Source organism: Canis lupus, chromosome 18 (assembly GCF_003254725.2).
Source record: "Canis lupus dingo isolate Sandy chromosome 18, ASM325472v2, whole genome shotgun sequence".
NCBI classification, from domain to species: Eukaryota; Metazoa; Chordata; class Mammalia; order Carnivora; family Canidae; genus Canis; species Canis lupus.
This window is the reverse complement of record NC_064260.1, coordinates 54,775,306-54,802,577: the sequence shown is the minus strand read 5'-3', so window position 1 is coordinate 54,802,577 and position 27,272 is coordinate 54,775,306. Positions and strand designations below refer to the sequence as shown.

General features: G+C 53.8%; 1 long non-coding RNA gene across 1 annotated transcript; it reads left to right on the top strand.

The window, feature by feature from the left end:
- The first annotated feature begins 6,442 nt into the window (after positions 1-6,442).
- On the top strand, positions 6,443-19,191 carry LOC118351383 (uncharacterized). Its single transcript, XR_004806766.2, has 3 exons — positions 6,443-6,956; positions 17,757-17,891; positions 17,973-19,191. It is a non-coding gene; the product is annotated as an uncharacterized LOC118351383 (long non-coding RNA).
- The last annotated feature ends 8,081 nt before the right edge of the window (positions 19,192-27,272 follow it).

The window sequence follows — 27,272 nt, the reverse complement described above, 5'->3', positions numbered from 1 at the left end:
ACACCATGGAAAGACTGGGATGGACCCTGGCATCCCTAGGAGGGGGCTCACAGCCCTGGCCTGGGCACCTGCTCTGCCATGCCCAACTGGGGCCTCTTGCTCCTGGAACTTCACCCATCCCCCACACCCCTACAACCTGGAGGTAGCAATAAAGACTCCATTCCAGGGGGCCTGCCAGGAGCAAGAGCTAATGGCCGGAATGGGCTTTGTAAGCTGCTAGAGATCTGCAGTGTTCCTTACCCTCCCCAAATGCCTGGCAGTGAGGAGAGGGGAGGGAGCTGTTAAGCGCCAGGTGGTATAAGGCTAGAGTGGGGGTGGGGGCTGATGAAGTGCCCAGCAGGGCCCTAGCCCCGCCCTCCATGCAGCCCCTTAATGAACCAGCCAGTGGCCACCATCAGCTCAGTTCTCAGGCCTGGCTGCCCCGCTCATTCATGGGTCCTGCAAGCAGGCAGCCTGACGGGTAGAGTCCGGGGTGGGGGGACTCCCTGAAACTCCCTGAAACTGCCCCCTTCCCATGCATCATGTCTAGCCTTGCCCCCCAGCCCCTCCCAGGGGTACCCCAGAGGGGAAAGGTCAGTGCTCCCAGACAGGAGAGTGTCACAGGGCCCAGGAGGAGTTCCCAAAGCTGGGGGACTTCAGTCATCACGTAGCAATGCCCTCCCTGTACAGCCAGGAGAAACCAAACAGAGTGGGCTTGGGATGTGCCTAAGGATGCGCAGCCATTCTTTCTGGGATATTAGCCACCCCTCTCTGCAACCATCAGATTCCCCCCACTGCCCCTCAGCGGGACTATAGAATTAAAGAGGTCACCCCTTTCTTCTACAGGTGATGGTGACACTGAGCCAGGACCAGCCATGGCACAGAGTGATAAGAACCATTCCCTTTTATTGAGGGCCTGATCTGTGTCAGGCAATGCTCTGACGGCTAGCAACACAGCGGCCGGTGAGGCCAAATCTACTGGGGTTTCTAGGACTGCATTCAATCCTTATATCGCCCTATGCAGTCAGTATTTACAGGTGGAGAAACTGAGTCTCAGAGGGACAGGGAGTGAAGTGAGGTCCTATGGCCAGTGCATGGCAGAGCAGGGATTCGAACCCAGGTCTGTCAGACTCTCCACCCGAAGCCTGATCTCTTAACCACTGTTGAAGCAGGAAGAGCCTGAACTGGGAGGCAGAAGACGTGCACTGGCCACTCCCCGGGGTCTGAGCCTGGGGACAGGTTTCCCCTCCCTGGGCCTCTGTTCCCTCATCCATAGGTGATCCCGAAAGTTTGTTACAGTATTTCTGCAATTCTGAAATGTCAAAAGACCTAGCAGTCTGTCTGTCCAGGAAATCCAGGCAGGAAATCCTTTTCTCCCCACCACTGCACCCCAGGTGGGAGGACAGGAACCCCAACCCCAGCTTGCCCAGGAGCAAAACTTTGTAGCCGAGGGGTGGGATAGAAGCCGCGGTCAGGCTGGCTTTGCCCCGTTCTCAAAGTGACCCTTCCTCCATCCTCACCCCTGGCCCCAGCCCTGACTCTGCCTCCTCTAGCTTGATACCTAACCTTGGGGAAGCCCCCTCAGGCCTAGTTTCCACACTGACTGGATGAAACCATTTCTGATGTGCCCCCCGACTCTGCCAGTCTGATTCTAGAAGCCTGTTGAGGGACACCTGGGTGGCTCAGAGTATGATCTTAGGGTCCTGGGATCTAGTCCCACACTGGGCTCCCCATAGAGAGCCTGCTTCTCCCTCTGCTTGTGTCTCTGCCTCTGTGTGTGTGTATCATGAATAAATAAATAGAAACTTTAAAAATTTTTTTTAAAAATAAAGGTCTGTTGAGTACTTTTTGGGGGGCCCAGACCTTTCTGGGAAGGGAGCCAGACTCAGCCTGTCCGCTGGCTGTGAACTCTATCTACTCCTGCCCCACGCTCTTCCCACAAAGCAGGAGGGAAGAATGACCTGTCTCACACTGGTCTTAGGGCTTCCTAGGACCCTGTCCTCCTCACCCACACTGAGGCTGAGTCAGGGATGTCTCCTCCACCTCCTTCTCCAGCCAGTCACGGGGTGGAGGAGAAAGGAGGTGGGCAGCCGGAGGATCACGACAGGTAGGGCTGGGTGGTAGCAAGGGCTCCACGGAGACCAGGCTCAGCAGAAAGGCATTTCTTATCACGGGTTCGCCTGCCAGTTGGTGGGAGGACCATTGCTTTTCTTTTTTTATCCCCATCCAAAGTGGCTGGGAGGGAGGGAGCCTGGGAGGAGAGACTCCTGGGACAAGAGACAGAGATCTATGGGCTAGACTCAGACAGGTAGGCACTAGCAGCCAGGGTACCTCCCGGCCCCCCTGCAGACCCAGGCCCTAGTCCTCTCCTTGAGATCTTGGGGCTCAAGTGCCCTACCCCACACCCATTTCCCTGATGAGGCAGCAGAGCCTCAAAGAGGAGAGATGACTGGCTGCCGAGGGCCATGGGGTGAAGTGGCCAGCCTCCTGGGAGTTCTCTGTCCTCTTCAGGCAGGGATAGGGGTTTGAAAGCTCACTCAATGGGAGGGAACGATCTCCCCATCTTTTAGTAGAGAAAGGGGAAAGAGCCAGGCAAGAGGGAAGAGCAAAGAGGCTGCTAGCCCAACTGTTGAGAGACCCCGGAATTCGCCGTGCTTCCTCTACACTTCAGACCTCTGCCGGGGCTGTTCCCTCTTCCTAGAACTCTTTCCTCCTCCCTATTAACTCTTACAGACCCTCCAAATCATAATTCAATGTTGCCTCCTCCAGGAAGCTCTCCCTGGTTTTCCTGGGGTCAAGTGGCCCTGTTGTGTGCTCTAGTGCTCCCTGGACTTCCCCGACCAGAACCCTAATCACCTGCTATGTAGCAGTGTTTCTTCTCATTAAACTGGGAGCTCTTTGAGGGTCAGGCTGTGACTGATTAGCCTCTAATATCTGGACCCCACTACCCCACATAGTGCAGGGTACACAGTTCACTCCAAGAGCTGTTTGTGGAATGATTGAATGGCTGAATGAACATCTAGAATGATCAACTCTGTCCAGGCCTATGAAGGGATCCAGTGGTGAATAAGAGGCAGCCCTAATCCTGTGGAGCATCCATATACACGATGGTCCAGGACACTGCCCAGAGTGAACATGGACAGGTGTACTGGGAACTCACAGAAGGGGGCGGAGGGGCAGATTGGAGGAAGGATCCTAGGAAGCTCTGGGAAAAGGTACAAGGAGTCTAGAAGGCAGATAGTTTGTATGTATGGTGAGAGCTTGGGGGGTGCTGGCTTTGGGACTCCCAAATAGGTTGATTTGTTCCAAGTCTGGGACTCCACTCAGGAGTAGACTGGCGAAGGGTTCACTGGAGAGGGAAGCTGGGTCACGGTGTTATGGAGAGCCATTTCCAGGGGAGACCAGAAAGGGCAGGCATCATGCTCACGGCAATGCAGCCAGACAGCAGCTCCTTGCCGGGGCTCTGTGCCACGCACTGGCCCACTCGCCCCACCTGGCAGCCTCCTGGCTCTGGGCAAACGAGTTGCCCCAAGCCCCAGGGATGCAGGACCAGAGGGAGGTAACAATAAAAGCTTATCAAACAGCACGTAGGAGGCAGCCGCAGATTGCAGAGACTAAATAATCTGTGTCTAATGTTCACTTAGCAGAGTGTGAGCCTCTGAAATGTCAATGCTTGTGGTCTGACCCTGCAGTGGCCAAAGCTTTTGAAGCCAAGGGAAACAGAGTCACTCTGCATTCCTAAAGCTCTGCACTGGGGGTGTGGTCGTAGATGGGAGAGTTTTCAGACACCAGCCCATCCTGGTGGCCCCAGCCAGCTGTACCCAGGGAAGTAAAGGTTTTTTTTTTTTTTTTTTGGTCCTGGAGAGGCCATTCAGGAGCAGAGTGTCAAAGCTGCCCTGTTACAGATGGAGAGGTTGGCTGTGGAGACCCACTGCTGATTGACTTCATTTCTTTCTTTCTTTTTTTTTTAAGATTTATTTATTTATGATAGACATAGAGAGAGAGAGAGGCAGAGACACAGGCAGAGGGAGAAGCAGGCTCCATGCCGGGAGCCTGACGTGGGACTCGATCCCGGGTCTCCAGGATCGCGCCCTGGGCCAAAGGCAGGCGCTAAACCGCTGAGCCACCCAGAGATTCCCCGCTGACTGACTTCAGAGCCTGGTTTACCCGCGAGCCTCTGCTGCTGCTGAGTGCCCTGGCGCCCTGCCCCAGGGGCAGAGGGGAGGGCTCCTGCCATAAAAATGACCATGAAAACGATGCCCCACGCTGGCCACATTGGGGCCAACCTAACCTCTGAGCCTACACACAGGCCTTGGGGCCTGCCTCTACCATCCCCCTGTTCTATCTCAGGCAAACCCTTAAGCCCTCCTGGACCTCAGTTTCCCCATCTGTCAGGTGGCCGGAAAGCTCTGCAAGTTTCTATCCTTCTACAGTACCTTACAAATGATGACTAAGGCAACTGCCCCGCAACCACCCTTACTCTGCTCTGCTTTTCCTGTTTTTCCCGCAGCTCAGGGGTCTTTGTTTTGTTTACTGAGGTATCCCAGCAGCTGCAATAGTGCCTGCAGGCATAGTAGGTGCTCAGTAAAAATTGGGGCCTTTTTTTTTTTTAAGATTTTATTTATTCACGAGAGACACAGAAAGAGAGAGAGGGGGAGAAAGAGGGAGAGAGAGAGAGAGAGACAGAGACACAGGCAGAGGGAGAAGCAGGCTCCATGCAGAGAGCCCGACGTGGGACTCCATCCTGGGTCTCCAGGATCACGCCCTGGGCCGAAGGCTGCGCTAAACTCCTGAGCCACCGGGGCTGCCCAAAATTGGGGCTTTTTTTTTTTAATTGGGGCTTTTAAACTCCCAACAGGCACCCGACTTCCCCACTTCCTGATTAATAACTGCCCCCCATCCACCTATTCTGTTTAGTCCCCTCCTAGGGGCTGCACTGCAGACTGATAAGCACATGTTGATATGCAAATTTGGAAGCCTCCCCTGTTTCTATTCCACCTTCTCCTTTCCATAGTGGGTGCGTGGGAGCTAGCCACGTCTTCTTTTAGATACCCCCAGCACGGCTAGGATGAGTGCCAGGGCCTCGGTGGTACAGTCAGTGCTCTGTAGAGTTGTTTACAGTTTGCCCATGACTCACGCATGACAGCCTGGAGAAGGCTCTGCCCAGGCGGGGCCCAGGCATGGGGAAGCAAGGGAGACCAGGGTCTGAAAAGCCCTCAGGGATCCTGGGACAAGGGCAGAGGAGCAAAAGGCCTTCCAGAATAGTCCTGGCCCAGGGGAGCAGGCATGGGGAGTTGAGAGCCAAGGATGGCTGGGCCTGGGCTGAGAGCATCTGTTCTGCCCATGCCTGCTGATTCTTTTGTTGCCTGCCCTTTATCCAGGCCTCCCTCTGGGTGACCTGGGCTGGGAGCTGGGGCACCTGAGATGGATCAGTCCTGATCTTGGCCTTGTGGAGCTTACACGTTGCTAGAGAGGGCCATGGATACAATGGGTTATAATGGAGGCAGCCACGGGGTGATATGGAGGTGCAGATGAGCTGGTCATTTATCCAGTGGGCTGGGACTTTACTGGGGAAGGCCCTTCCTGGCGAAAGGAGCAGCACAGGCCAAGATACAGAGGCCTGGCTCAAACAGCAGGGAAAGGTGGGAGGCTGGCCCTGCCCTCCTGCTTTTTTTTTTTTTTAATTTTATTTTTATTTTTTTTATTTATGATAGTCACACACGGGGAGAGAGAGAGAGAGAGGCAGAGACACAGGCAGAGGGAGAAGCAGGCTCCATGCACCGGGAGCCCGATGTGGGACTCGATCCCAGGTCTCCAGGATCGCGCCCTGGGCCAAAGGCAGGCACCAGACCGCTGCGCCACCCAGGGATCCGCCCCTCCTGATTTTTGACCTCGGACCACGCCCACCTCTCTCAGGTGTTTTGTCTGAGCAAGAGGAGGTGGTGGCACTTGGGTACATGGTTAGGGGTTTTCCTCAACGTCTTCCATGGGCCTCCCCAGGTCTGACAGCGATTCTGTGGGAGCACGAGCGAATGAGTTCCTGACAGGGCAGGGCTCTGGGAGATAGTGAGGTCCTGGTGGCTGGGCAGACAGGACAAAAAGGGCTGTTTAGGCAAGGAGGGGAACCAGGGCAGGGTACTGCCCACCAATTAGACTGTCTCTCCAAACCCAGTGCTTGCTGACAGAATAAGGGAGTTGGCTATGCCAACGGTGGGGGATGAGGGGGCCCTGCACTGCACACACATGGGCTTTCCCTAGGCGGGGGACTGACCCTTGGAGCTCCATATACCAATAATGGAGGTGCCCAGAGAATGCAGTCCAGGCTGGGGCCTTGAGCCCTCCTCCCCAGCCTCTGGCTTGAGGGGAGTGACCATCCCCCTCTGGGAGGGGAGAAAGGCGCGGGGTCCAGCTCCTCACTGCCATGGGGAAGTCCCACCACAGGGGTTTAGTCTTGATTCTGCCACCAACTTTATGGGTGGCCCTGAGTCTGTCTTTTCCCTCTCTCGACTTCAGTCTTAGTCGGAAGACGAGAGGCAGGAAGAGAAGCCCATTACCATTCCACCCACTGCAGCCTCCCCCCACCCCCAGTCTTTGCTTCGGCCAGAGCAGTTTGAGCAGTCTTGCTTTGAGCAGCTGGCCTGATGATTCCGTCATGCGCCAAACAACTAACTGCTCAGCACCCACTCCATGCCAGGTGGGCATAAAGGCAGATGAGACAGCCAGGTTTTCCAGCCTCAATGAGCTCCCTCTGTAGAAGGGGAAAGGGGGGCCCTTGATTCCAGATCCTCCACTGGGGTCTTGTGTGGCTCTGTGGCTCTGCGGGAAGGCTCCGGAGTCACACGGACTGTGCTTCACACTAGCTAGCCATGTGGTCTTACCCAACCTTTTGTGCCTTGGCTCCCTTATCTGTGGACTGATGGGGAGGACAACCACCCTGCCTGCGAGACCAGCTGGAGGAAGCCTTCACACAGTACATGGTGGGTGCTGCCTAAACTTTGGTTGCTGGTATTGTTCCCAAGGATCCTGACGGCTCCCCCCAGTTCTAGGAAGGGGCAGCCACGGAGAAAAAAGTCCCATGATCCAGGCAAGAGTAGGAGAGAGGAGATGAAAGACCCCAAAATTGGTAGGGAGCCTGGGGTGGGGTGAAGGGAAATGGTGCTGGGAGGTGGTGTCTCTGCCCCTCATCACTCTCCACTGTACCCCAACCACACCCCAGAGGAGTCAGCAGTTTAACTGTCTTCTGCTGGATTCCCCACCCCCACTCCAATACATACCCAGGCCTCATGACAGGAAAGCCTTCATGCTCTAGGTCTGGTTGGCTGGAGAAGCAGGGAGGGAGCCAGACAACCATTCCATCATGCAGATGGTAACACTGAGGCTCAAGTGTCAGGGAAACAAGTCATTTAACATCCATCGGGGCCAGGGGGTGACCCAGAGTCTCCAGAGCCGTCCCGCCTGGACCCCTGCCTCATTTGTGGAGAGCAGTGAGGCTCAGAGTACCCTGACACTAGGCCAGGTGTATCTTAGCTCCACCCTGCACTTCCAGGGGGCGCAGCCACCCCAGGCACACCCTCTGCGGTGCCTAACTCCCCCAGGGGAAGCAGATGGTGCCAGGCCTGCCAAGAAGTGGCTGTCCTTGGATCCCAGCTGTTGCACAGACGTGAGCTGGGGGCGGGGGGGGGGGGTGAGAAAGGCAGGACAGCTCCTGCCTGAGTCACCCTTCAGCCCCAGAGTGGTAATGAGCAGATTAGAGTCATTCCGGGCCGAATGACTCGGAGCTCACTTGCTCACCAGAGCAACCGCCAGCGCCAGGCCAGCGAGGGCTGCTCACACACACTGTCCCGCCTTGCTGCTGCCCTCCCAGCGACCTCGACTCCCAACACCTTCTATGGCCTTCGCATGCCTCATTAGAGCCTCCTGGGCATACCCGCCTCACACTTCCTAGACATCACCCTCGCCCTCTTCTTCTGGGCTTGGCAGGGGGGACCCTGGAACCTGCTAGGAGGCTTGATAAGGAGCCCAGTCATCCCTGCCCGAGGAGATTGGTCTAAAATCCCCCTGTCTGGGAGGCCTGGGCGGCTCAGCAGTTGAGCGTCTGCCTTCGGGTCAGGTCGTGATCCTGGAGTCCTGGGATCAAATCCTGAATTGAGTTCCCCACAGGGAGCCTGCTTCTCCCTCTGTCTGTGTCTCTGCCTCTCTCTTTGTGTCTCTCATGAATACATTTTTTAAAATCTTCAATAAAAAATTCAAAAAAAATAATACCCCCCCCCCCCCCCCGCCTACCTCCACCTGGAGCCAGGGCAAGGGCAGGGTGTGGCAGGGACCCAGGCACCAGGGCCAGTCCTATGCTGTCTGGTCACCTACCAGGGGTCTGAAAACAGTGAGGGCCACCAAGTTCTTCGCCAGAGACACCTTGATCCACAATGAGGGCAGTTCCTCCTTTCCCTCTGGGCTTCGTGTCTTCCTATCAGCTTCTTCCCAGAGCAGAAACACAGAACCAACACATCCCATAGCTTAGGACTGAGTACCAGGGCGATGGTACTGAGACTTAGTGCTTTATGATGATGTCCAAGCAGGCATTGCTCTAAATGTAGGACATGTTTACTTTGTCTTCATGACAGTGCCATGAGGTATATTATCCTCAGCCCCATTTTTAGATGAGATGATTTAGGCCCAGGGGGGTTAAGTAACTGTCTCAAGGTCACGCAGCTTGTGAGCAGTGCAGCTGGGCTCCCATCCTGCCTCCTTACTCTACAACTCTCTTTCGACCACAACGTTCCATTCAGCACTGGCCCAGAGCCTCTCTGCCTGAGTCTGCGCCCCACTGCTGCCCGGCTCAGCTCCTGGGGGGATCAGCCTCTGGAAAGAGACTTCTCATCATGCCTGTCCGCCCATTGAGAAAGCTCTGGTGCTTACCACATAAGCTTCTGTTCTGGCATTTGAACCCCACCCTTCCTGGCTAGCCTCTAGGCTCCCTCCATTCCTAACACCAGTCTCATCCTCCACGCTCACATCTCACACTTCTTGGCCACTTTCAGAAGAGTCCCACCTCCGTGCTTATGCATGGGCTGTGCCCTTTTCCTATAGGTGCTGCTGGCTCCAGTGTCATCTGGCCTGTGTGCCTGAGCTGACCAGGACATACAAGCACCTGCAGAGACACAGTCGGAGGAGGCAGGGGATGCAGAAAGGAGAGCAGGGGCTCTGTGGGCAGGTGTGTGACCTCAGGACAAGTCACCATCTCTCTGAGCCTCAGTTTCTGCATAAAGGATATTCAGGAAAACTCATCCTAGCTTCTCATGTTCAGCCATCATAGATGTGAAGGTCCCAATACACAGTAGGCCCATCACCACCTGAGGTGACAGATGTAGGGAAGTGTCTCCTCCATTTGTGAAGTCCAGGAAGACCCTCTGGTGCTGGCAATGGAGGGAAAGCCATCAGCTGAGGCCCTTGTCCCGAGGAAGACACCTACCGTCAGTACCTCTTTGCTTTGGTCCCATCACTAATAACAGAGCCAGGAAAAATTTTCTGTACACCAAATGGTGCCCAGTGACCAGTCCTGGCAGAGCATGCACCCCCTCCATCTCTGGGAGCCTAGCACCAACCACCTCCAGCTCTGGGAAGGGGTGGGCGGCACACTCCTTCCTCCACAATGCTGCTGCCTCAGAGAGTCAGAATCCAGGGAGACAGTCTCCTGGCAGCAGAGATTCCACTGCCCACCCTGCATGGGTGTCTGTGATGCTGCCATGCCTGGGGGCACAGGCATTCTGGCATCAGGGCTGATTCGATCCTGGGAGAGGGCAGGGGGTCCAGCCAGTGAGGCTGGAGACAGCCAGCTCTGGTGCCTACTTGTCAGGGGGCAGGTACCAGGATGGCATCCCCCTCCAACCCAAGGAGTTTGGGCAGGTGAGACAGCAGTCCTGGCCGCATCCAGCTTGTGCCACAGGGAAAGAAAGTACCTGGTACAGGTACACAGCAGGTACTCAGTGAGTGGGAAAACCTTCCCTGGTGGGATGCTGAACGCTTTGGGTGCCAGCAGAGCCAGCATCCCCAGGGCAGGGGTAGGCATTTGACAGTGGCTGTTGGGAGGATATAAATGTTCAATCTTTCCCTGAAAGAGGGACAGTGGTAACCTCAACCGCAGGGCACTCCTGCCCCTGTTCACACCCACCCACTGCCCCTCCATGTGCCTACTCCCTGCCAGTCTCAACTGAACATGGGCAAAGGCAATGAAGGCAGACCTATCCTTGAGAACTGCACACCACCAGGGGGCCATGGTTGGTGGAGCTGATGCAACCTCTCAGTCCCAGCCTTCTCCTGTTGGGGTGGGTTTGAGGTCCCAGGCCTGCCTGCCCCCCTCACCAAGTCCTAGGGGTCCCACCTCACTGCCCCGTATGCTGAGCCCAGCTTCTGAGGATCCTCAGTCACCATTCCCACATCTGCCTCACCCTCCCTTCCCAAACACAAAGCTAAATGCTCATCTGAAGCTCAATCTCAACCAGGAGGGTCTAATGAAAAAAATGAATATTTAAAAAATAATTTACAAATATAAACTTAAAAATAATTTACATTTGTAGTTTGAATGGATAATGCATTCACATGATTCAAAGTATAAAATTCAAGAAGGACATGATGTGAAAAAGTCATCCTCTCCTGGGCCCTGGCCACCCATCACCCTCTCCAGACAAGAGCATTAGTGCCAGTCGTGTGTGTTCTGCCAGAAACTTCATTTTTTAAAATATTTTATTTATTTATTCATGAGAGATAGAGAGAGAGAGAGAGAGAGAGAGAGAAAGAGGCAGAGACACAGGCAGAGAGAAGCAGGCTCCATGCAGGGAGCCCGATGTGGGACTCGATCTGCGACTCCAGGATCGTACCCTGGGCCGAAGGCAGGTGCTAAACCACTGAGCCACCCAGGGATCCCCTGCTAGAAACTTTAGTACATAAACCATCACCTTCATGTTTGCTCTCATTTGTTAGCCTTTTATTTATTTTTTGGAAAGATTTATTTATTTTTAGGGGGGGCACAGGGAGAGAATCTCAAGCAGACTCCCCACTAACATCAGTTCCAGAAACAGGGCTTGATCTCATGACCCTGAGATCATGACCTGAGCCAAAACCAAGAGTCTGACACTCAACCAACTGAGCCAGCCAGGCGCCCCTCATTTGTGAGCCTTTTAAAATGCATGCACACCCTGCTGTGTACCTGGCTGCCTTCCCTTAAAAATATATCTTGGTTATTGGTTTATGTCAGCTGGAAAAGTGTTCTTCAGTCTTATCTTATGGCTGCATATTACTTCATGGTGTGGAGGTACCGGGAGTTACTTGCCCAATCTCTCCTGGTGCACATTTACCTTGTTTCCAGTCTTTGGCAATTACATTAAGTGTTGTGATAAATAACCTTGTATGCATGAGCCTTCAAATGCAGGCTTGCAAACCTGTGGAGAGAGTCCCAGGAGTGGAGCAGAGTGGAACAGTAGAACACTCGGGCTGTGCTGCTGGAAAGGGGTGGAGAGGGTCAAACTGTCCTCTCCAGGTTGCCTCACCAGCCAGGTATGCCTTTGCCCCGTCTCTCATAGCTTTGCCGGCACAGTGTTTTATCATACTTTGCAAGTTTGCCAATCTGATCTTTGAATATTGGTAGATCAGTATGGTTAGAAATTTTAAAACAGCAATTGTATTGGTGGCTGTTTGCTGAGCGGGAAGGCCCTGTGCCAGACATGTTATACGTGACATTATACTCACTTCTCATAAGGAACCATTGGAAGCAGATAGCAGGTGTGTCTGCTATAGAGGAGGAAACTGAGTCCCAGAAGGGTTAGGGGCTTCCCTAAGGTCCCACAGCCTTGAAGAGGCAGGGCAGAGATTTGAACCCAGATCACCTTCCTGGAGCCCATGCTCCTTCCTCCGTCCAGCCTTTCAGTGAAGGGCTGCTGAAGATTCTCCAGGTCTGGGGACTAGCACCTCCTCAATCCCAAAGGGACTCTGGGCCCACCCAGGGCTGTTGCTTCCCAGGAGAGGCTGATGGAGCATGCTTAGTCTCACAGCCCTGCCTGGGGGGTGGGGCCCACCCTGAGAAGAACTGTCAGAGCCCCAGCTCTACCCTCCCAGGATTGAGGCGCAGCAGGAGGTGGGCCCCACTGGTCCCGAGCCCCAGGCAGGTTGGCATTCCCGGAGACCAGAGCCAACACCAGCACCCTTGGCACTCATGAAGATTTGTTTCTCGGCAGCAACTTCCAGAGGCTACTCCCCCAGGCCTCTCCCTTCCCAGAGCCCTACCCTCTCCCTTCCCCAGGGGCCCATTTGCATTTGGCGCTGGGCCCCTCTGGTCTCTGAGTCTGTGCCCCCAGATCCCTCTGGCACAAACAACAACCAACTGCTGAGTTGGTTGTTGGTCTCTGCCTTCTCCCCTGCCAGGCCCAGAGGTTGGGGAAGGAGAGTGCTGAGCCAAGACTCGGGAGCCCACCTCACTGAGTGGCCCCGGGGCAGGTGCCTCTGCCTCCCCCGGGCACCCCAGTGCCATGGCCTCCTATAAACTGCCAAGTGCTCCCAGATTTGCCAGCTCTCCTAGGGCTGGCCTCTACCCCAAGGAAGGCCAGGGAGACTCCAGCTGCCAGGAGGAGCTGCTCCCCCTTATACCACTTATACCACTCCCCACCACCCAAGGAGACTTCGAGGCCTTCAGGTCTGCAGGCCTCTCTTTCCTGCTCCCCTCCCCCAGGCCCGGAATGGCCCAACAACAACTCTGAACTCTGATCACAGCCTGTCCAGCATGGGTGGGGCGAGAGATTCTGTCAACGGCAGCAGAAACTCATTAACTGAATGTCAATAGGATTAAAGGTTCTGACACTCCAGGAGCTGAGTGTGACATGACACGGTGTGATGGACAGTGAGGAAGGGCTCCCAGGACCAAGGCGCGTGCATGTGTGTGCATGCATATGTGTATGTTTGCATGTGCACATGTGATTGAGGGGGTTGGAGATGGGGGTGGGGAGAGCAAGTTCGCAAATGAAGATTGAGCACCAAGAAGCCTTCTGCCCTGAAGCCTTCTGAGGAGGCTGCGGACGGTGTCCTCAGGGACTTCACATGGTAGGTTTGTCACTCAGGCAAAGATGAGCTGTATTAGGCACCCACAGGGTGTCAAGCTCTGTACTGGTTGCTGGGGGCAGGTAGGAGCTGGAAGAGCAAGGAGGGATGAAGATCGCCTCGGCCCTGGGGGTCCCCACGCATGGAGGAGCAAGATGGGCTCTGACTTAGAAAGATCCACACCCTTCGTCACTGATGAGCCTGAGGCCCAGAGAGGCTAGGGGAAGGTGTTGAGGTCATCCCACAGGCCAGGTGAGCCTGGCACTCCTGTACTACCATATACTACGCCGTGAATCCACACACACACACACACACACACACACACAGACTCTCGGTGCCTAGTGCAAGTGTGGAGGTCATCGTTCCAAGTCGGCTAGGCTAGGTCATTCGAGGGAAGGCGGCCAGGAACAGTGAGGCTGAGTAAAAATTCGAGTCCTGCTCCCTGCAATGGAGGAGGTGCTGGAGACAAGGGTCTGAGTCCTGGCTCTGCCGTTCCTTGGGTGCACGGCCTTGTCAGAGGACTTTGACTCGGAGACTTGATGTCTTCTCCAGGGACAGCAGGATGAGAAGAGCAATCGTTAGGAGGATTGAAGGAAAGCCCCTGGCCCGTAGCTGGCCTGCATGATTTGGCCTTGCCTTTCCCTCTCCCCGGGTGCACAAGGGAAGGACAATCAAGTCTCATCGAATGGAACTGGCCCCAGGTGAAGCCACATAAACAGGAAAGAGGACTCATTGGTGTCCAGTCATTCTTCCCATGTCCGGCCCCTGGGATCTTTCTGCCACGGCGCCAAGAGAGCTGCTGATGGAAATCCCAGGCAGGCAGCCCAGGTCCAGCAGGATGGGCCCCACCCAGCTGGACAAAGCAGCATTGCCCAGTGCCCACTGAGGCTCCTTCCCCGCCACGCACACCTCAGGGCCCTCCTTGGGGAGGGGCCCTCAGCAGTGGGGGAGTCACAGAGGGACCCTTCCGGGAAGGGCCCAGGACTCTGCTGTGCCCACGCCACCTAGGCTGCTAGCTAGCATATAGATGGGCAGACAGGTTAGCCAGCGGGCACTCTGGGAATGTAAATTCCACATTTGCATCAGGGATGTTTCTGGCCCCAAGGGCCACTGACCTTTTTTTTTTTTTTTAAAGATTTTATTTATTTATTCATAGAGACAGAGAGAGAGGGGCGGGGGGGGGGGGGGGGGCAGGGCAGAGGCACAGCCAGAGGGAGAAGCAGGCTCTATGCAGGGAGCCTGATGTGGGACTCGATCCAGGGTCCCCAGGATCACACCCCAGGCTGCAGGCGGCGCTAAATCACTGCGCCCCCGGGGCTGCCCATTACAGTTGCTGCCTGGGTCCTTCTTTCCCTTCTAGTCTGCCAGTCTCAGCCTGGCCTCCAGGTAGGTGCTGGAGCATCTTAGAACAGCAGGAGGGGGAGGGGGCCCGACGCCTGGGGCCTTTGGGGAGGGGGCCCTGGAGGTGGGTCCTGCAGAGACCAGCTTGCCCTCCCCTCTTCACCAGGCAGGGGGAGCCCACTGTCCCCTGACTCAGCATCAGCTGTCCCTCTCCCCCAGCCAGGATCCCTTCCACCCACCCAGTGCGAGTCATTGCCTGACACATGGACAGCTTGAGCCCCCAGATTAGCAGTGACATTGAGATATCGGTTGCCTCCAGCTGCCCGTGACGTCTCCCCAGGGAGTGCCCCATCTCTGCCAAGTGACAGCAATGCTGAGCATACTGTCAGCTTGCCTAGGCTCAGCAGTCAGGCCTGCCCCTTGAGGGATGGACACCTCTTCCCAACCCACCCTACCCCTTCCGGGTTCTCAGAGGACTCTGGTCATGGGTGGCTTGGTCAGCCAGCTGGCTGGGCAAATTCTCTAAGATGCATGTGAATTGAAATCCATCTATAGATTCCTCAGGAAAGCAGGCTCTGCCCTGGGTCCCAGGAGCATGGAGATGGGGACACTGAGTCATGCCCCTAGTGACTCACAAGCAGAAGACCCCATTTACTAATTTGTGTTGTCTATCCCACGGATATCTCTTGGGCCAGATGCTGGGGATGCTTCGATGAATGTTATGGGTTGAATTGTGTCCCCCACAGCATATGTTGACATCGTAACCCCTAGAACCTCAGAGTACAACCTGATCTGGAAATGAGGTCATTGCAGATGTAATCAAGTGAAGATGTGGTCATTCTGAAGCAGGGTGGCCCTTACTCCAATACAACTGGTGTCCCTTATAAGAAGAGGGAAGATGGGGGCCCTGTGAAGACACAGATGCCAAGAGAGGGCCATGGGATGACAGAGACAGGGACTGGAGAGTGGGATTTACAAGTCTGGGAACACCCAGGATCACTGGCAACTATTGCAAGCTTCCGGAGAGGCAAGGGGGGATTCTCCCCTATGGGTTTCAGAGGAAGCCCGCCCTGCAGACCCCTTGATTTCACACTTCTGGCCTCCAGAGCTGTAGAGCATCCGTTTTTCTTGTAGGGTGCCCAGCCAGTGGCAGTCTGTGACAAGTCAAGCAAGTGCCACAGTTCCGGGTGGCCAGAGCTTACCGGTGCAGCAAGGGGAGACGAGAGCTGTGAGGCAAGTTCACAAACGAGTCACAAGACATGGCACTCTGGAAATAGCAGCTGACCTTTATTAAGTGTTTGCTACCTGCCTGGCACCGTTACAAGACTTTTTATATATACTTCTTTTCATCCACACATGGAGCCTGGGACGTAGGTGCTCTCTTGATGTCTGTGTCACAGACAAGGAAGCGGGGACAGGAAGGTTGAACAACCTGCCCGAGGTCACGCACCACGAATGTGGCAGGGAGGGAATTTGAACCTGCCACAGGCCTAACTGCTACTCTGGTTCCGATGAAGGAAGCAAACAGGAAGATAAAGGATGGAGGCAGTGGGGGCTGGGGTGGGGTAGCACATCCAGAAAGAACTAAGAATCCTTTTAAATATAAATGGGACCAGGTCACCCTCCTCTTGCCTGCATCTTCAGCGTATCCAGTTTTCAGAGTCCTGGCTCCGTACCGGGCTCCTCTTCCACCCTTCCACCTGCAGGAGGCAGAAGCTCACAGAGGCTCAGGGGCACTAATGGGGGGTGGAGGCTGCCCTGGGCCAGCGAGAGTCCAAGAACCCGGCTCTGCTGCTCACTAGCCTCAGGCCCCTTCACCTGTGAAGTGAGAATGGGCAAAGAACCCCATGGTGGCTGCAGGGCCTCATGAAGTAGAGTGGAAAGCAGCTACTCACGGCAGGCCCTGTGTAACGGTCCTCCCCTGCACTCTGGGTCCCCACCGCCCCTCATTGGGCCTCCCACCGCTCCTCACTAGACTTTGCAGCAAATTTGACCCTGACAAGTTGACAGCTCCCTGTACCTTTGCTCACGTTGTCCGCTCTGCTTGGGCGGTCTTTCTCTCCCTTCTTTGCTTCTTCCAACTTGAAGAGTCCTCTGCCCTGCCCTCTACCTCCCACCTGGAGTTATGTGTCCCCCATCAGGGCCTCCCAGGGAGGCTGGAGACCCATCAACAAGAGAAGTAAGTCCTAAATGTTAGCTCACTCTATCCCTGAAGCAGGAGTCTAACTTTGTCTTGCCTCAGTTTACCCATCCTGATAGCGCTGTGGCACTTGCATCCTTGCTCTGCCTCTGGTCCCCACTGTCTTCTCCCACTTGTCCACTTGCCTACCAGTTGTCCCCCATCACACTTCCCTCACTGGCTGTCCTGCTGCCAAGTGGCAGCCCCAGCTGGGGGAGGGCAGGTAGAGAATAGAGGCCTCTCTTCCCTCCAGTTGATCTGCAGATTATATGGCTGTCTTTCCCAGAAGAGAGTGGGTGACAAGAGTAATTAGCCACCTGCCAACTAGCCACTTCGTGGAGCCAGCTCTGCCCCTGGGAGCTGGTGGCAGCAGGAAAGGCCTCTTTCACCTTCCACTATGATCAACGTCTCCCTTCCTCCTGCAGAATTCTGGATGCTGGAGCCTTGGGAGTCCCCCTGCTCTTGAGTCCCTCGGAAGGGGGCTTGTCAATCAAGAAGTCCCATCATGTTGCAGAGACAGTGGAAAAAGTTCTGCCTGTGGCATTAGAAGGTCTGGGCTCCAGTCCACCCCTTGTTTGCCGTGTGCCTTGGGCAAGTCAGTTCCCCTCTCTAAACCTGATAAACAGCATTATATATACAACATGCCCTAATATACAAATGAGAAAGGATGAGCTCAAGCCCCTCCTTCGCATGACTCTGGCAAACCCTGCTGAGTGCCCATCCCCCCTTTGCTAACCACACTCCAACTTTGTTTGGGATCACCTTGTCCCCTATCCCCATGGGTGGGTCAGGGCTAGTCCCAGCTAATCATGCAGCTTCCAAGTGCCGACCAATGAGGCATAAATAGAGGTTGACTGTGTGGGGTTTCAGGAGACTTAAAAAAAAATTTTTTTTAAATAAGGAGCAGGGATCCCTGGGTGGCGCAGCGGTTTGGCGCCTGCCTTTGGTCCAGGGCGCGATCGTGGAGACCCGGGATCGAATCCCACGTCAGGCTCCCGGCATGAAGCCTGCTTCTCCCTCTGCCTGTGTCTCTGCCTCTCTCCCTCTCTCTCTCTCTCTCTCTCTGTCTGTGACTATCCTAAATAAATAAATAAATAAAAATAAAAAAATAAAATAAGGAGCAGACTGGGCTGGTAGTGTTCCTTTTGACCACAACTTCCTTCTTTTTTTCCAGGAACCTAGACGTGATGCTGGAGGTGTGGCAGCCACTGTGGTACCATAAGATTGAAAGCCAACATCTAAGGATGGTGGAAGACATCATGAGGCCAGCAAACCAGTCCAGGCAACTGACCTGTAGATTCCTTGTCATGTGAGGAGAGGATGCCCTTATAATGTTTAAGCCACTATTTTCAGGTTTTCTTTGACTTGTGACCAAAGGTATTCCTCGCAGATGCAGATTAGTACCTGTCTGTGGGATGTTTCCGTTGCTGTCGGCCACCTTAGGATATTGTAACCTTGCTTGGGGGGCACCTCTACATACCTGCCGACTGGCTGACTGGCTGAATGGTAGGATCAACTTTTTACAAGTTAATAACGATAATAACTGTCTTACTATTCCTGTTGGTATTGTTACCCCATGGATCAAGGACCTGCTCTACTCTCTATATGAAGCATTATCTCATTGAACCCTCCCAGGGACACTATGAACTGGAGTCTGAACTGCCCCCATTTTACACATGAAGAACACTGAGGCTCAGAAGGGGTCACACAGCTGTTTGGTCATGGGGCTAGAGTTTGGCTCCAGTATGTGGGCTCCGGGACACACCTTTTGTTTCCCTCCTTTCATGCCCTCAGGTCTAGAGAACCAGCTTGGTCATTTTGTCTTTTGGACAAAGAACAGTCTGGGCAGGGAGGACGACCTTGCTAGCAGGATGGCCCCGTGGCTCTCTGAGTCTCAGCTGTCATGTGCAACTGCTGAGCTCCAGGCCTGAATGTCAAGGGAGGCTGACAGAGGGGACCTTGGAAGAGATAGTTAGAGGGCAACGAAGAGTCTGTCCCTCTGGCCTTGGTGATCCAGATCGTGAGGGGACCATGAGGTGCCACCCCTTGGCCCCAACTGTTCCCAGACTCCTCTAAGAAGGCCCCCCCTTGTTCCTTGAAGCTACCAAGCACAGAGGGAAAGGCTGTGGTCCTAGGAAGCTAGGCCATGCCTCTCTCCTGATGGTGGCACCCCCATGCTCAGTCAGCTTGGCCAAGGGCCTGTTCTGGGACAGGGTTGGAGTCAGAGCCAGAGCGAGGCAGCAGGTGCTTGCCCTCTATGAGCTTAGACTCTCAGTAAGCCCAGAGAGGTGAGAGAGCACAGATGGCCACCTATCCCAGAGGAGGAAGGCCAGGGAATGGTAAGAGCCCAGGCCAAAGGAGGAGGAAGGGAAAGAGTATTTGTTCTAGGGCGTGAGCCCCATTTTGGCAGGGAGAGTGATTCAGAAGAGCTGACCTGAGGCGCAGAGAAGGGAGGAGAGGCCGAGAGAGGGGAGCCAGAGTGGGTCCTTGGGGCTCGAGGAGCCTCATGGTGTTTCATGGAAGAGTGGGGGTCGTGGAGGGCTGGGCCAGAAGGGTATGCATTTGGAGCATCCCTCAGGTCTTTCCTAGCTTCACTCTTCTGGGTCTCTGAGGCCAGAGCTTAAAAGGCTATGCAAAATGACGGCCACCCCAGGAAAACATCCCTGAGAATTAACACCCTGGGATGGGCGACTCAGGGCAGCTCTGCAATTTCCCCCAGTCCTACCCTCCGACTATGGGGTCGGGTATGGCAGGGGTCTGCTTTCTTGCCTTGCTTCAGGTTCCAGCAATTCTTGGAAATTAATGCAATACCCACAATGATGCCCCTGGCGGCTGAGGAACGTTTATCTTGCAATGTTTAAACAATTTGCATTACGCTTACATTTGTATATATAAATCTAGATATTATGCGCATGAAGTACGATGCTGATCCTTTACATTACCCATTGGATGGTAGTAATAATGTTATTTTTTTCCAAAATGTTTAAGAACATTTAAATACAATTTCAAAAGAATTAATAACAATTCAGATTTGATTTAAAATGTCATTGAGGGGATCCCTGGGTGGCGCAGCGGTTTGGCGCCTGCCTTTGGCCCAGGGCGTGATCCTGGAGACCCGGGATCGAATCCCACGTCGGGCTCCCGGTGCATGGAGCCTGCTTCTCCCTCTGCCTGTGTCTCTGCCTCTCTTTCTCTCTCTGTGACTATCATAAATAAATAAAACTTTAAAAAAAAAAATAAAATAAAATAAAATAAAATGTCATTGATTATAATTGTACTTTTTTTTTTAAAGATTTCATTTATTTATTCATGAGAGACACACACAGAGAGGCAGAGACATAGGTAGAGGGAGAATAAGGCTCCCTGTGGGGAGCCTGATGTGGGATATGATCCCGGATCCCAGGATCATGACCTGAGCCAAAGGCAGATGCTCAACTGCTGAGCCACCCAGGCATCCTTTATAATTGTACTTTGTCTTGTCATCTCAATCAATAATTTTGGCTATTTTAGAGAAACATCTTTTCAAAAAATACTTAAAAATTTTACATGTATCATAATTTATCTTTTGTTTTTTTAAATTTTTTTTTAAAGATTTTATTTATTTGTTCATGATAGTCACAGAGAGAGAGAGAGGCAGAGACACAGGCAGAGGGAGAAGCAGGCTCCATGCAGGGAGCCCGACGTGGGATTCGATCCCGGGTCTCCAGGATCGCGCCCTGGGCCAAAGGCAGGCGCCAAACCACTGCGCCACCCAGGGATCCCATAATTTATCTTTTGGATGAAAATTATATTTTATCTCTTTAGTCTTCTTAGATTATGCCTGTTCCTGGAACATAAATCAGGAATTTTGGTGAAATGAGGGCATGAACGTTTTTGTGGAATTAAACCATAATAATTTATAAATTATGTATATCTTTATTTTACCACTTGTCCGAGCACAGCCAGTACATCAGCAGAACACCCAAACACATCAGCTTTCAAATATATAAAAACCACAGCTTTATACATACTTTTCAACTTCGCCACTATGGAGGTATATTTGTCAAGGTAGGAAATGGGAACATATTTTATTCCCCAGCTTGTTTGCTTGATTTTTAAATATCTAGGCATACGGGGCAGCCCGGTGGCTCAGCAGTTTAGTGCCGCCTTTGGCCCAGGGCATGATCCTAGAGTCCTGGATCCTCTCTCTGTGTGTGTCTCTCATGAATAAATAAATAAATAAAATCTTTTTTTAAAAAAATAAATAAATATTTAGGCATATGGTATGTGGGTCTCCATTTGTGCTCCTGCAAATATTAGGGGCAGATCTGGTTTTTTTTTTTAATAACAGCTTTATTGATCTATAGTTCATATACCATAAAGCTCACCCTTTTATTTTATTTTTTTAAAGATTTTATTTATTTATTCATGAGAGACACAGGGAGGCAGAGACACAGGCAGAGGGAGAAGCAGGCTCCCACCAGGTTGCCCGATGTGGGACTTGATCCCGGGACTCCGGGATCACACCCCAGGCCGAAGGCAGGCGCCAAACTGCTGAGCCACCCAGGGATCCCCAAGATCACCCTTTTAAAGTGGACAACTCAGTGGGTTTTAGTGTATTTATAAAGTCATACATCTACTACCACCACATAATTCCAGAACATTCACATCACACACACACACCTATGAAGCCCTTCACCTATTAGCTGCCACTTCCCGCCCTACCCTCTTCCCAGCCCCTGGAAACCATGAGTATTCTTTCTGTTGCTATAAATTTGCAGATCCTGGATACTTCATCAAACGGAGTCCTACAGGGACGCCTGAGTGGCTCAGTGGTTGAGCGTCTGCCTTCGGCTCAGGTCATGATCCTGGAGTCCTGGGACAGAGTCCCACATCGGGGTCCTTGCAGGGAGCCTGCTTCTCCCTCTGCCTGTGTCTCTGCCTTTCTGTGTCTCTCGTGAATAAATAAATAAAATCTTTTTTTTTTAATTTTATGATAGTCACAGAGAGAGAGAGAGAGGCAGAGACACAGGCAGAGGGAGAAGCAGGCTCCATGCAGGGAACCCGACGTGGGATTCGATCCCGGGTCTCCAGGATCGCGCCCTGGGCCAAAGGCAGGCGCCAAACCGCTGCGCCACCCAGGGATCCCAATAAAATCTTAAAATAAATAAATGAATGGAGTCCTACAATCGGTGGCCTTTTGTATCTGGCTCATTTCATTTGCCATTAATGTCTACAGGTTTCATCCCTGGTGTGGCAAGGGTTAAGGCTGCACCTCTTTCAAAAGCTGAATAATATTCCCCATGATATGGATAGACCATCTCTTGCTTACCCACCCATCAACCGATGGGCATTTAGATTGTTTGTGCTTTTTGGCTCTCATAATAGTTCTGCTGTGAACATTTGTGTATGATTTTTTTGTGGGCATATGTTTTCAGTTCGCCTGGTCATATACCTAGGAGTAGAATTGTTGGGCCATATGGTAACTCCATGTTTAACTTTTCGAGGAACTGTCAAAATGTTTTGTGAAGCAGCTGCACCATTTTGCATTCCCACTAGCACCGCATGAGGGGTCTGATTTCTTCACATCCTTGTCAGCACTTGCTATTGTCTGCCTTTTTGATTATAACCATCCTCGTGGGTGTGAAGTGAAGTGGTAGCTCATGGTGGTTTTGATTTGCATTTTCTGATGACTAACAATGTTGAGCATTTTTCATGTACTTATTGGCCATTTGCATATCTCCTTTGGAGAAACACATTTTTTTTTTTTACAGATTTTATTTATTTATTCATGAGAGACACACAGAGAGAAAGAGAGAGGCAGAGACATAGGCAGAGGGAGAAGCAGGCTCCTTGCCAGGAGCCGATGTGGGACTTGATCCCAGGACCCCGGAATCATGTCCTGAGCTGAGGGCAGTTGCTCAACCGCTGAGCCACCCAGGCACCCTGGAGAAATGCTTATTCACATCCATGCCCACTTTTTAATTGGGTGGTTCAGGTCTGGTTTTAATCTGCATAGGGATATGGCAACAATCATGACCACCCCAACACAGAAGCCTCACGCTTGCTTCTCCACCAGCCTACGCACTTTGGGGTGGGCAGACTTCACATTTTAGTCTTTCAAAGGCAGTTCCTATCACCTAGGATGTCTTCTCTTTGCACCTCTTCAGCAAAGCCTAGCCTTCTTGGTAATCCTTGTTCAGTCACAGAGCGATGACTGGCCTTGCTGCAGTGCACTGAGTCAGCTACAGGACATGGGCCTGGGAGCCAGGCTACCTGGCCTCAGCTGTGCAGACCTGAGCTGCTAACTTCTCAGTTTCCTCCTCTCTAAAATGGGAATGATACTGCCTTCCTTAGAGAGTTCTTGGAAGCCTTGCTGAGACTATCCATGTAAAGCCTACGGCATACATGCCCAATTAGTACGTGGAGGATTCCCCTCCTCCCCACCCTGGGCAGAGCGCTTCTGCTTTCTGGGCAAGACTTTTCATTTTTGGATGATGTTCACTGCAACAAGCCCTTGGGATGTTGGGCTGAAAATCACCTCCCAGGGTCCCTGGGGCCACCAGGGCAGTATTCAGGTCCAGGCAGACCTTGCTCCTTGAACTCTCGAGTCTGGGGTGAAGGCTGTGGGCTCCCCCCACCCCCTCCAGCCCTGAGTGTCCACCCACTCCTCCCCTCTTCTCCCTTCTCTGTCATTTACACTTCCTCCTTTCTTCTCGAGTGGCATGTGACTGCCCAGGGGATGTGAGAAGCAGCTGGAAAGTGGTACAACACCCCTTAATTACCTTTGTTCCTTCAATGTCCCAGTGACTAAATTTAGCCAGCAGAGCCTGGGCACTGGGGATCCAGCTCCTTCCTCCACCAACCCCCCCACCCTCAGTAGAGGCAGGAAAATGAGTCCCCAGGACAGGGCTTCTCCCCCAGCACCTGTTCCTTACCGCCCTGGGTGGGGGGGGTTGCAGGGACATCTCTGAGAGGCCTGGTGGGGATGCTAGACTCCAACAGGCACCCTTCCTTCTGCAGCTACCAACTGGGGCTGCGAGGTATGATGCAGAAGAATGCTACTTGCCCACACCCCTGCTCTTTGTCATGATGGGGAACCCCGAGGTGGGGCCGGGGTCAGGGAAAGTGGCCAGAATGTTAGGTACACAGGGTTCCAAGTCAGACGGCCCTGGGTTCTCAGTTTTCACTCTACCACCTGCCAACACGGGGCAGGTCAGCAAACCTCTCTGGGTGTGTTTCCTCATCTGAAAAGTGGAGACAATCGCAGGATCTCCCACATAAGGTGGTCAGGGAATTTAAATGAGATGATACAAATAAAGCACGGAGCATCAAACAGACCAACCACTGCTGGGATCGAAGGACTTGGTCTGTGGAGTGGCCACCCACACCCCTGGCCATGTGCTCCTCCTTCACTGGTAACTCTGGATGCCTCTACTTCAGATGAGGACACTGAGGCAGGGAGAAGTTAGTTAACAGGCCCTAGATCAAGCCCAGCTAGTTGACTACAAGGCCGGGATTCGAACCCAGGCCTGCAGGCACCAGAGTCCTCAGCAGCTATGCCCTTCTGTGCATTGCTTCGGCAGAGGGGCCTCAGCTCTTCGAAGTTGTCTCAAGACCCACTCCTTCCAGGAAGCCCTCCTGGCGGGCTCTAATGCAGCCCTCTCCTTGTTCTCTAGGGGCAGAGTGTGTCTGCTAGAGATCATGAGCCATTCCCAGGATTCAGGACAAAGTCTGGAAGAGGAGGGCTTGCTTGTTGCTTCCCTGAGTCTTTGAGGTTGGAGGACAGAGTCAGTGGGAACTACAAGTCACCGCTCTTTGGGGTAAATAGACAAAAGGGGAATCAGCAGGTGGGAATAGAAATTGAGTTGGGACAGAAGGTTGGACCTGCGGGTCACCTGGGTGGTTCAGTTGGTTAAGCATCTGCCTTTGATTCAGGTCATGATCCTAAGGTCCTGGGATCGAGCCCCGAGTCAGTCCCTGCTCAGTGGGACAGTCCTGCCCTGTCCCCCCACCAGGAGGCCCACCCAGGAGGAGGGGTGGCCGCGGCAGCCCAGGGTGGTCCTAGCAGAGGCCCCGGGCGTGCCCCCCACCTCATTGTCCCTCCGCAGGGTGCTCTGGCCAACTAGGTCTGGGGGCCCCGGAAGCCTGGACTGAAGCAAACCTCCAGCTCAGAGGGAAGGGCCGTGGAGCCCTGGAGCGCGACGGGTGCTCTCCCAGCGGCTGCCCTGGATCCAGTCAGCGGCCTGGGCCTCGGGGCCGCCCCCTCCCTGACCCCCCGGAGCCGCTTGCTCCCCGAGGGCTCCCGTAAACCCTCCGCCCGGGGCTCTCTTCTGCTCTGTCCCCAGCTCAGCCGTGCAGAGGAGAGCGGCGTTTGTCTGGGCCTGTCGTGGAGGTGAGCACTCCGGGGCCTTATGAAACGGCCCCTTTATCAGTGTTACTACGTGAGCATGTGGCAGAGGTGAGACCGCGGCCCTGGGTCCTGGGGAAAGACCCACCCGGGAATGCCAAGGGGGTCAACGAAGTGTCCCTTGTGAACGCCGTCTATTCCTCAAACAGCGGGTGCCTTAAATCTCGGGGACCTCTGTGAGCCCATGGGTTTCAGACCCGGAGATGGAAGCCCTGGGTCACGGCATCCAGAGAGTGAGGCATGTCTGGGTGGGGGGGGGTGGGGGGGGGGGGGTGGGCCTGTGCTGGCAGGGGGAGCCGAGCTCTCTCACAATGTCGCAAATTATCTGCAACCAAGAACACACTTTCTTTCTTTCTTTCTTTCTTTCTTTCTTTCTTTCTTTCTTTCTTTCTTTCTTTTTCTTTCTTTCAAGAATTTTTAAAAAATGTTTATTTATTTATTCATGAGAGACACAGAGATAGAGAAAGAGAGAGGCAGAGACACAGGCAGAGGGAGAAGCAGGCTCCACGCAGGGAGCCCCACGTGGGACCCGATCCCGGGTCTCCAGGATCGCGCCCCGGGCTGAAGGCGGCGCTAAACCGCTGCACCACCCGGGCTGCCCTGTTACTGTTACTCTGAACTCCCTATCACAAAACCAGAACTACCCTCAAAGCAACACCCAGGCCCCAAGAACAAAGCTTACGTGGGCATACAGGGCGCTTGGCCTTGGGGTTTCCTTACCTGCCACAAGCCCTGGCAGCCGTTGCCCAACCACTCTGAGCTACCTGCCTGCTCCACTTCTTGCTTCGCCAGATTGCGCCCTCTGCCTGAATGCCCCCGTCTGGACCTCCTCTGCTAGGGGACTCAAGCCCAAAGACTCATCATGGAAATGTTACTTTATGGGGGCAGCCTCACCAGGCCCTTCTCAGGAGGACCAGAATCCCTTTCTCCAACTCTCTCCCTTGGGCTTCCAGAGCCTTCCGTCATCCCTCTATTTATAGCCTGTTCAAGTCAGGTGCTCCTGGACACATCACTCCCCAGGCTGGGAGAGCAGGTTCTGTGACCTGTCTGGGGAAGGGCTGGATTTTCCAGGACAACTCCTCTGGCCTGAAGTCCTTTCATCTGTCTGTCTCCTGAGGCCCCACACCTGGAGCAACCTCACCATTGCTTATGGGGATGGGTGGGGGTGGCCATGGAGCCTAGATGTGCCCATCTCTGATGCCCAAGCCCCAGCCTCTGACTCCCTACACCTGGAGCCTAGGTGTACCCATCTCTGACTCCCAAGCCCTATCCCGGGTCCAGGCCTGACCCCGCCTCCATCTCTGTGTACTGACCTCAGTAATGCGGGTGGGGTTAGAGATCTGCATGCTGGAGGGGGAATAGAGAGGGTCTCTGCTCCCGGAGTGTCCTAGCCAGAAAGGATCTGCCTAAGTAAGAGGGCAGGGCTGGCTCTAACTTAACGGAGTCAAGGGGATGCTCTCCGTGGACACTCAGCTTCCCTCCCGCTTCCCTGGCAGCTCCAGACCACCTGCCATGGGTGGTGGAGAAGCATCCACCCTCCAGGAAGCTCAGCTGGGAGAGAAGGGCCCTGCAACCCCTCACTCAACGTCATCGTCATCTCCTCTCAGCCGGCCCAGCCCCTCTGGGATTCCACAGTGCCTTTCCCCCCATTTTTTAAAGATTTTATTTACTTATTCATGAGAGACACAGAGAGAGAAAGAGGCAGGGACACAAGCAGAGGGAGAAGCAGGCTCCCCGCAGGAAGCCCGATGTGGGACTCGATCCCAGGACTCTGGGATCACGCCCTGAGCCGAAGGCAGATGCCCAACCCCTGAGCCACCCAGGCATCCCTCCACAGCGCCTCTTAGCTTGACACCTGCTCACGCTGGATCCTTCAACCTACCCAAGCTATCACTCATCCCCATCCCCACATTCCTCACGTAAAGGCCTCTTTCCACCCCAGTTGCCCAGTGGCTCCACCCTCGTTCCTCCCAAATCCTGATGGATTGGAATTCTGAGTCAGTGACGCCCCTGCCCCCACCTCCCACCTACACACCGACGTTCAGATAAAGACGGTGATGCCCATGCCAAGGATGTGCCCTGGCTGCCAGCCTAGGGCTTCCCTCTGTCCTTTCATAAGCCCCTACACCTGGCCCTGACCTCCTGGACTGAGCCCTTGACTCTTGAGTGACCAGACAGACACCCCGTGGAAGACTCAGCCTCTTTGTCCCCACTGAGGTTCACATCCCCAGCTGACCAGGATCTTCCTGCTTGCTATGGGCCACGCAGCAGGCTGAGTCCAGTGTACCTGCCCTGAGCCTC